We start from the raw sequence: 10,425 nt of genomic DNA on the forward strand, positions 1-10,425 counted from the left end.
ACTACAGCCCACATATCCTCTATGGCAATACGTCATTTCTTAAGCTTTGGTAAGTTATCCATCCATACCGTCGTGCTCAGCAGGATGCTTATATTCGTTGGCTAAATCGACATTCACAAAAAGTGCGGTGCCATAGGAGAAGATGTGCAAAGTGGGAAGGCTGGCGCTGAGCACTTGGTGTACCCTCCGCAGGCATTTCAGCAGTTTTGCCTTGCACTAGCTCTAGCCGGCTCCTGTGGGTGGAAGACCCAGCAGAGGCTAAGTGCTGCTTTTGGTTTGTCTTGTCCAAAAGGAACCCAGTTTGTGCTCTTCCGTACTGCTCCAAAATGTGACAAATGCGGAGGCTGAGATTGGATTAAAAACCTCCCTTCTAAACTGAAACAGTACTGTAAATTAACCCACTATTTTAAGAGAGGTGGTGGAGGTCCCATCCCTGGAGACGTTCAAGGCCAGGCTCGATGAGGCTCTGAGCAGCCTGATCTAGTTGAAGATGTCCCTGCTTACTGCAGGGGGGTTGGACTAGATGGCCTTTAAAGGTCCCTTCCAACCCAACACATTCTATGATTCTCTGATTCATGCTGCTCAGCAGATCTGCGTCTTCCCTATGTCTTGCATAAGAAAGAGATCTTTTGCATCTCTAAAAAGAAGTTTTGTTTTTTTTAGGTTGCATATAAGTACCGATGTCTGAAGGATAATCAGATACTCAGGATAATAATGCCATAAAGGGCCAAGTTATGTTAAGTGTCTCTCCTGGGTATTTTCTGCCCAACTTTGAAGATGAAATTCTTACAGATTTTTAGAATACCTAACCACTGAGTGGTAAATCAACCAAGGTGCTTTAAACTGAGTACCAGAGCTGCTAACAATTTAAAAATTGCTTTACCAGAAACCTTAATCTATTAACCATGTGGGTTACAATGATATTTCTAAAATATTTCTCCCCTTTTTAAAATTATAAATGTCAGATAAAATCTCCTTTAACAAAGCACAGCCATTCGCTTTACATTCTATAGTATTACAACATTTACAAATTTATTTCAAAGGTTTCTTGAAATATTTAGTTAGTGCAGTTGTATCTGTCTACCTATGCAGAGAGAGAGAGAGAGAGAAAGAGAGAGAGGGAAGATCGAGAGATAGGGAGATAGGCAGACAGCTGGCTAGATAAAGGGACAGATTCAATCTTGACTCGTGCTGACGTAACCGTGAAGCAAATTTACTGAAGTCAGTATGATCGCTCTTTTCTGACACCTGTGGAAATGAGAGCAGAATGTGACCCTCAGTTGTTTGTTTTTTTTTTAAAAAAACTCTATAGGAATTATTGCATTTCGGAGATAACTAACGTTCTTAAAAGCAATTAACATTCTCGAATACAGTATTTCTCTCTGATTAGCTATGAGTTCTGCCATCTGGTGAACTGGTCAACTGCCAGCTTAAACACCAGTCACTCAGTAATACTTTACATAAACAGATGTGGAGGTGATAAGGTTATCATTAAAATGTGAAGCCCCAAAATAATTTTGTTTATTAACAGACTTCAAGAAACCTTTGTCATATTTTTAATAGTAAGATGTACAGGAGTAGTGACAGCCTGAGAGAAATATATATTTATTTGATACTGTATGTATGTGGAATTATTTAAGAAAATTCTATATATGAATGTCAAAAATATGCATATTTGACTGGATCCATATCTTCTATTTCTGGTACACTAGTAGCTTATGGTAGCCTGGATTCTGCAAACTCATTTGTGCTTTATTTTACTTATGTAAATAAGTAAAACACTATTAAGCACAAATACCATAAACAAATACACTGTTTTCAAAAATGCTTATATTTCATCTAGCATAACAGAGCTGCAAGACTGACTGAACAGTACTGAGCTTATTGCACTAGCTGCACTAATAATAATAATAATAAATAATATAGAGTCAATAATAATTTATACTTCATTATGTATGTGTATATACGTGTAAACATCAAGTAATACACTAACACCAGAAAAACTATTGTAGTCAACAACATGCAACAAATTATGTTATTTTTAATGCTGTAATCATACTGGGAAAATCCAGGACAGCATATTATTTTCTTCTAATTGCATTTCATAAGTGCAAGAGTTGTAACAAAACAACAGATGCTAGGCATCGCTAGAGATGTGAATCTTTGATTTGTTTTTATAGCTGCTCTGACATTTAGGCTGTGGGCTTTAGGAGGAGATTCCAAGGCAAATGTTTTCATCATCATCCGACTCATTTTTGCCTGAAGGAAATACCAATTAAAAAAAAAAAAAAAAGTAAATAAGGAGCAGCAGAGGATTATTGTCAGTCACAATTTCCTCCGGTGATTCTGCTTTGTTTATCATGAAATGTCTGAACGCTAACTTTCACTGAGCGTTACACACTTTCTTACGCTCACACACTACATTTAGCTTGAATTGCCTGTGTTTGTGGCTGTGCACAAAGGGTCACGCCGTCCTTATCTATCATCTCACTTGTCTAATATTGCCCTGATGGGTAAATTACGTGTTCACTGGAAGACAGGAGCAACTAATAGAAGAAGCCAGCAAAGAAAATGTGCAAAAAAATCCCCCGCAACTCACAAGCAAAATGTCATTGAGTTCAATTACTCTGCCCCGCGACATAAGCGCATGATGGTGCCTGCACATAGTGATGAATATGGCACGTGATTAGCACTGGATGTAAAGGCATGCACTGCCAAGGGGAAAGTGTCCATCTTCTGCAATAAATTCACTACTAGATTTTGAGAAGATACTGTGGAACCTGTGTTCTGAGGGCCCCAAACGAGCATCAGAATCAGCCCTTACTTAGCTACCTTCCAGGTTACATTTAGATTTTTTAATAATTGCCAGTGCTGGATCTTCAATAACTCATTTTCTTATATCTATACCCCTCACTGGGGCATAGCAAAAGGACGTCTGAGGGAATAGTAGCCAGCTTCAAATAGCCACTTTCTTTCTCTGAAGTTGCCAGTTCAGTTTACCAAAGAGTACGACGTATGAAATTTTCTTTGAAGTTAGATTTTAAGAGATAATGATTTCATACTAAGTGGTGGACATTTCTTAAATATAGCTGCGTAGCATAAATCAGTTCTGAGAGGGAAACGTATTTGTGCCCTCTCACAAATATGTAAGTTGAAACTTAGAAAGTCTCCACCTTTTAGAGGAAGAAAGGTCTGAAATGGTCTTTCTGGAGAAGCCGAGGTTGGAGGTCTGTCCAGATCTAGCTCGCTGACTGGGTCCAACAGTTAAGACAGGACAGTTTGTATGATTGGGTGCTCATAGATTCCTTTCCGACTGCGGTACGAACACGGTTTGAGTCTTCAGATCTCTGCAGAGTGGACATAATGATTCAAGAGATATAAAATTCAGTCTTTCAGATGAAGAAACTGCTTCATTTAGTGATCTACAGGGAGTCTTTAAGTGGAGAAGTGGATGTGATTATTAATAGATCAGCTGTATTTAATTTTTGAATTAATGTCAGTGTTTTCTCAAGCAGCACAAAATCAGGACATACCAAAAATAAGGTTTTCTTGGGGCCTTGAGTAAAAAGGCTACAAAGCACTTGCTAAGGACAGCAGTAAAGCAAGGTTTATACATACACCAGGTACAGGTTCAGAGATGAAACAGTTAGGATGTCATCCCAGGCTCAGTGCTTTGATTTATTGCTGTATAGTGCAAAGATGACAGAGAACAGAACCTGCTTACTACAGGGTTATGTTGGGTAATATTTAGTTTCAAGCAGGATTAGGTAACTGGTGTACAGTGATGCTAGGGTTTAAAATCTAGTTTAAGGTTCAAGATACTACAGGCTGCATCCTGCAGAGCCATAAGGACTGCAGTGAAAGTCAACAACAATGAGAGCAACTATTTTATATACATGTCTTACACTGAATAAAGTGACTGGCATATGTGGGGGGAGAACAGCTAGAGGTTTTCTTCCTAAAAAACCTTAACTTTCCGTCTTCTGTCAGCATGGTGTCTTCAAAAATTAAAAAGCTGTTATTATGATAGTTAGCTAAATGTTGCACAGTTTTTAGGGATGTATACACAAAAGTTGTTGCTACCTTGTTAGAGAGATGGCTGAGGTGGTATTGCAGGAGCAATAAAGTTTGTTGTTATTGTTGTATTTAGATTTCTAAGTCTAATTTTAAATTATTTGAGTTTATCCTCCAGATTCTAGACTGTCTGAGCAAGTTTATCTCTCTGCTAGCAACTTTGTAGGTTAGTTAACATAACTGTTACAAATGCACGCTAGTAAAGCCTGGATACATTCAACTTCCAATGGAATATAATCAGAACAAAGAATAACACCAGAGAGATCGATAGTTCATTAAACTATTCCTGTGTTGCTCTTGAGCAATATGTAATGAGCAGAGTTATACAAAATTCTGATGTAATGTAATATACCTGGGAGACTGCTTTGCTTTGAAATCTTTACTCCAAGCTCCAAAATCAATGGTATGCATCCGGAATCATGTTTATTTTATAGTATAGAGCAAACTGGGAAAATTTAGATGCTTGGGTAATGCAGGAAGAGAAAAAAAAATTATGCCATAGGGAGTGATGATGTATATATGCAATAGCATGCAACATTAATGGGCTGGCTATCTTTGTCTTTCTTCCTAGCTTTTCTAATATTTGGGACCATTCTTGTAGGAGTAAACCTTTTGTAAAGCGTAGGTGAGGTGGATGTGGGTGTTGACTGTATTCTGACATGGTACACTTGCATACTTCTGCTTTCCAGAGAAGCACGGATGTGAGGTACTCAGTCCATAGCACTCCTCTTGTTGAGCTCTGTGGACTTTGACTCAGACAGAAAAGCATCCCATTCTGCGGCATCGTTGTTGTGTACACTGCAGAGTTCTAGTCACACGTGCGTGTATTTACTGAATGTTATGGACAGATCTACTAGGCACGTGTAGGAGAAGCCTACAGACCTTGATTAAGCTTGTACAAATTTTCCCTTGGAGTGAGTGCTTCATCTGATCCTCGTCACGGTGTTTCTGAGGAGTGTGATATATGCTAGGCTTGGCTGGCGAATCCCACCAGCTAACAAATACGAGCTCTTCTCGAGAAACCACCTCACCAGCCCTAGTGTAATGGCCCTGCCCAGCAATATCAAGGGCAAAAGCTGCGTTATAGTGGAGACTATGAGAGCAAGTGTGAGGTGTCAGCTGAGTGGCAGTCAGCTCCAGAGCAGTGTGACTGCAGCGGGGCACGCTGGTGGCTTGGCTGTGCCAGACCTGCTATGACTGACTTTCCTGGTTTGCACTTGTACAGGCATACCAGAAAATTTGGCTGAAATTGCTTCACTAACAAGCTGCTTTGAAGTTATATGAAATACAAATTTGAAGTCGGGCTAGAGGACTATGTTTGACTGTAGTCAACTCTGATCGTCTAATACATGCTGTGGTGGGCTGACCCTGGCTGGATGCCAGGTACCCACCACAGCCGCTCCATCACTCCTCAGCTGGACAGGGGAGATAAAATATAACAAAAGGCTTGTGCGTTGAGATAAGGACAGGGAGACATCATCCACCAATTACCCTCACGGGCAAAACAGAATTGACTTGGGGAAACTAGTTTAATTTACTACTCAAATCAGAGTAGGATAATGATAAAATAAAAACTAAATCCTAACACACCTTGCCCCCATGCCTTCTTTCTTCCGGGGCAAAACTTCACTCCCAATTTTCTCTACCTCCTACCTTGGATCAGTGCAAGGGGATGGGGACGGGCGTTGTGGTGAGTTCATCACATGTTGTCTCTGCCAGTCCTTCCTCCTCACGTTCTTCTCCCGCTCCAGTGCGGGGTTCCTCCCACAGGAAACAGTCCTTCACGAACTTCTCCAATTTGGGTCCTTCCCACAGGCTGCAGTTCTTCCTGAACTTCTCCAGTGTGGATCCCTTCCATGAGGTGCAGTCTGCAAAACATTTCTGCAAAATTAATGGTGTTTTACAGTAAAGGTCATTTATGGAACTGTGGATAGCTGAGGGAATAAACTCTGAACTCTGAAGAGGTCCAAGAAGGAATCATAACTTTAAAACTCTATTTTTAATATTTCAGATCTAACCTACAGGCTGGCGATAATTATTGATTTCTCAAAGTTTATCAGAAATGTTGTCAGAAATTTTTATTTCTGATATACATTTGAATGGAGAGTGTTTGCAAGATGGGTTTGAGCTCTGATTCTCCAAAGTCGTACAAAATCTATTGTTAAAAAAAAGACTTCAGAAGCCTACAATTCCTCTAAAAAATAGGTTTTCTTTATTTTAGGATTAAAAATACTAATAACATGCCCGTACGTCCTGTTTACTCTCCTGTAACTTTGGACTGTGAAATGACATGCTTATGAAACTTTTAAAAGTAACCATATGTACATAGATGAGAAATACACCCAGGTAGATAAAGGAGTAAAAATTACTGATGAGCATTATAAATGATGATAAAAAAAGAGCATATGTATCCTGTAGGAAAACAATATGAATGGAATCAGTTCTAATGCTCTTTTAGAGCACCTGCAATAATAGAGGTTTTCTTATTCACATTTTATTTGAGCATGGTGAGATTTGACTTTTGCTCTCCAGATAATTTTTAATATACAGCCTCTTTCTTTGTTGATTTGATATTTGCTTGTTTTGCAGTGGTGTACAGATATGAAAAAGAACTACATATTTTCCAGAGTAATGAATCTCTGAAATAGTGTGGTGACAGCAGTGGAAATTGATAGTATGTTTGACCATTGTCTAGCAATTCGTGGACTCATTTACAAAGTGAGTTCAAATTGCATCTAGACACTATAATTTGGATTTGGTAGGATTTTATACCTGCTTGCATAGCTGTAAATAACTTCACAACATGCTAGCCAGTGAACAATCAAGCTCATTATCTTTGATAGAGCCATTCATTTCCTGCTTTTATATGCATACCTTTTGTCTCTCCTTCGTATCATTATCAGAGTTTGTTTCTCTTCATTTTTAAGGATATCTTTTTGAATGGAGTTTTAGAAGTTTCCAGGCTGCTGTGGAGGGCAGCTTGCAGGCATAGGTCTATTAATGTTGAAGAAGTTGCCGTTAAAGCAAGTAACCTCTAAAGCAGTGAGAGAGGGAATAACTTTCATCTTTATGGGGCTCTATGAGGCACTGAATTTCTGGAAACGTCTTTAAGGTGTTTTTGCCTCCAAGCAAATCTCCATGCTGATTCTTGCTCTTCTGCAACATCGTGCTCTACCAGGGAGATACAAAATGCCTTTTGAGGCATTCGTTTACCTTTGGGACCTCAGGTGTCAGAAGAATTGAAGAGCAACAAAATGGATGAAGTCTCATATCTGGTAATATGGTTTGTTGGGTTTTGGCATGTTCACTCACCAAATTGCATCACTGTCTGTTGACTTTCTGTGGGAATATCCTTGCTGTCAAATCTCCGTATTTTCAGTGGTACAATATTTTAAAAACTAAACAGTTGTGTTCAAAGCAAATATTATTACTGCTGTAGAGTCTACAGCAAGAAGACAAACTTTGTAAGTCTGTAGTTTTTAATGCTAGAGATACTGTGCAGACGCACACTGGGATAAAACATAATCCCCACCTTTCTGTGCTCATGCTGGCATGAAGAATGGCTGTCTTGGCCATGCAGTCCTGAATTTGCAAGACTTACGCCCGAATCCCGAGGTCCGCAGAATCTGTTGCAGCTCATGCTCATGCCCTTTGCCTACATACGGCTTTAGTGGGCAAGATGGCAGTGCTTATCCATGTTGGGCACTCAGGCTTCAGTAGCAGTGCAGATGCCTCAAGGTGGGTATGCACAGAAAAAAGAGTTGGTGCTGAAGACTTCATATCGTCATCCACATTTCAAACAGGTTTTATTTCAGATTAGCCATTGTTTGGTTCCTTAGACTGAATGACTGCAGCTGGAGAGCATTCCTGGAGACATTTTGAACTTCTACAAATGAATTACATTATTTTGACACCTTTTATATTTGTTGTGGTAACGAGTCCTGCAAATTCCTTATGCAGTCATAAATTCAGGATACAACAGCTAAAGGCAAACCCATTTCAGGCAATAGTGCTTAGGCTCCTCAGACCTGAGACAAGCAAATACCTGTTCAGAAGAGATCACGCATACGCCGTGGTCAAAGATATTGTCATCATCAACCTGCTTTAGGAACTTCTGTCGAAGGAAGCCACTTTTTCTTTTTGGTGGATCTTCATAACAGACCTACCTGACTCAAGAGGTGGCATCCTCTGAGGCTCTGAGTAATCTGATCTAGTTAAAGATGCCCCTGCTTACTGCAGGGGGGTTGGACTAGATGGCCTTTAGTGGTCCCTTCCAACCCAACACATTCTATGATTCTATGATTTAGGTTCACCTGAAAGAAATCCAGTGCCTTAAGACCACTTCACAAATCAACCAAATATCTTTGCAGTAAATAAGGACATTTGTGAGATTCACTGCAAAAGCACATGCCTGACCACACCCAAGTGCTAATATCACTACAACCATGGCACGGTACATATGCAGTGCTTCACTATATAAGCTCATGGCCCCACCAGTTTTCAGTGTAACCCCCCACCAACCAAGTAAAGTTTAAGAAAAGGGTACATTGCCCACCTGAGGATATGATTACAAGCCATATGTGCCAGGCACCTTAAATCAGTTTCATCTGTTCTACTGTTTGTCCTGAAGTAATGACTACACCCTTCAGACTCCTCAGTCTTGTCACTTCCCAAAAACCAGAGGGAGCGTTCTCTTGGAAACTTAGTAACACCCCACCACCAACTTTTTTTTTTCTAAGGTGGAATATTTTCTGTGACGAAAGGATTGCAATAATGAAAGTATAAAATGTAATTCCGCATTGCCTGGTATTAAAAAAATCACAAGTTAGACCTCTGGAGATTGGATTAAAATTCAGTTGATTAAATAATAATTGTGGGGATGGAATGGCAGAGGTGTCACTGATCTTATTGTAATTAATTCTGTAGAGTTCATGTTATGAACTTTTCCTTATTGCTCTCAGAGCTAAAAATAAGAAAATCTGGAAATCTCATGCAGTAGTAGGCTCTCAGCAGCTCGGGATTTTATTGGAAAACACCAAATACCATTACTTTCATTATTAACTTATGAAAAATTTTACGTAGTTGATGACGTTAGTACTACCACTGATGAATTTTTTTAGTCTATTTCTTAGAATAACGGTGAAGGCACTGAACAATTAACACTGTACTTTTAGTGTTTCTCTGACCTTATCACACATGGCTTCTAAACCTTCAGCTACTTGAGATGTCGAACTGTACATGTAAAATTTCAGGTGAAAATCAATAGCCATTTTTTATTTAGATGAGGAAAATGAGAAAAAAGCTGATTTGTGTTTTTGGAAGCTGCATGAAGAGGGAAAAATAGTGCAACAGGTTCTGGTTAAAGGATATGAATTATATGAAAAGCAATGCTTGAACATTGCTGTATTAATGCTGCTACATGACTTAAAAATGGCACATGAATAAGTATTTTCAAGTATTTAATAAGAAAGCCCAGTAAATAATTTATCACCGTCTCTTCAAATCCTTTGGAACTGTATTTGGTAAAAAACTTTACTGATATGCAATACTTGAATTCAAGTAATTCATTAGACCATATTCCTCTTTCCATATTACACACTATTGTTCAAATGCTGAGCTATGTCTTATTGATATGTTTCTTTAATGTCTTCACATGGAAATCCATATTTATCCATTATAAAGTATGGTCTATCGGGTTGTTTTCTTTCATTATCTTTTACTATCTGATTCCAGGGTAGTATAGTGGCTATTGAATTGGAAGAACAGCTCTTGATTCCTGCGAAGAACATGCCTCAGACAATTCATGTCATGCCATGCAAACGTCCTGGAATTCCTTGTTGGTGTCTGGACAGATCAAGAATATAAATCACAGCGCAAGACTTTTTCTGCCAAATCAATTGGCGTCTCTTTCCATTTCCTTCTCTCTCTCAGCTGTTCACTGGGCAGCTCATTCCTATGGCAGGCTGAGAACAGAATATCATAGATTTTGAATCCAATCTTTCCAAACCCATAGTTGTTAAAATGAAGAGTAGTAATAACAGCAATAGCAACAACGGCAAATGTAACACAGAACAGCCTTTATTATTATCTTTTCTTTGTTCCCTCCCCACTTCAAGAAACAAGTCCTACATCATCAGCTAAACTAGATCACCCAACGTGGCATCTCCAAACCCTGCTTTCCAAGACATACATTTGTGATCTTAAGCTGAATTGGCCCATGCAGGCTTTTTCCCCTCAAATACGACGTGTTCATTACGGGATACGGAACAATGGGACTTCTTCTTTCTTAGTCCTCACCAGTAATAAATAGGTGTGCATTACCTTTTATCTTTCAGGCCACCACAATTGGTT

General features: G+C 39.2%; 1 long non-coding RNA gene across 1 annotated transcript; it reads right to left on the reverse strand.

Moving 5' to 3' along the window:
• Positions 1-757: 757 nt before the first annotated feature.
• LOC134516231 (uncharacterized) lies at positions 758-5,938 on the reverse strand. Its single transcript, XR_010071259.1, has 3 exons — positions 5,728-5,938; positions 3,174-3,347; positions 758-1,248 (listed from the first exon to the last, which is right to left on the reverse strand). It is a non-coding gene; the product is annotated as an uncharacterized LOC134516231 (long non-coding RNA).
• Positions 5,939-10,425: the final 4,487 nt, after the last annotated feature.

Source organism: Chroicocephalus ridibundus, chromosome 5 (assembly GCF_963924245.1).
Source record: "Chroicocephalus ridibundus chromosome 5, bChrRid1.1, whole genome shotgun sequence".
NCBI lineage: Eukaryota > Metazoa > Chordata > Aves > Charadriiformes > Laridae > Chroicocephalus > Chroicocephalus ridibundus.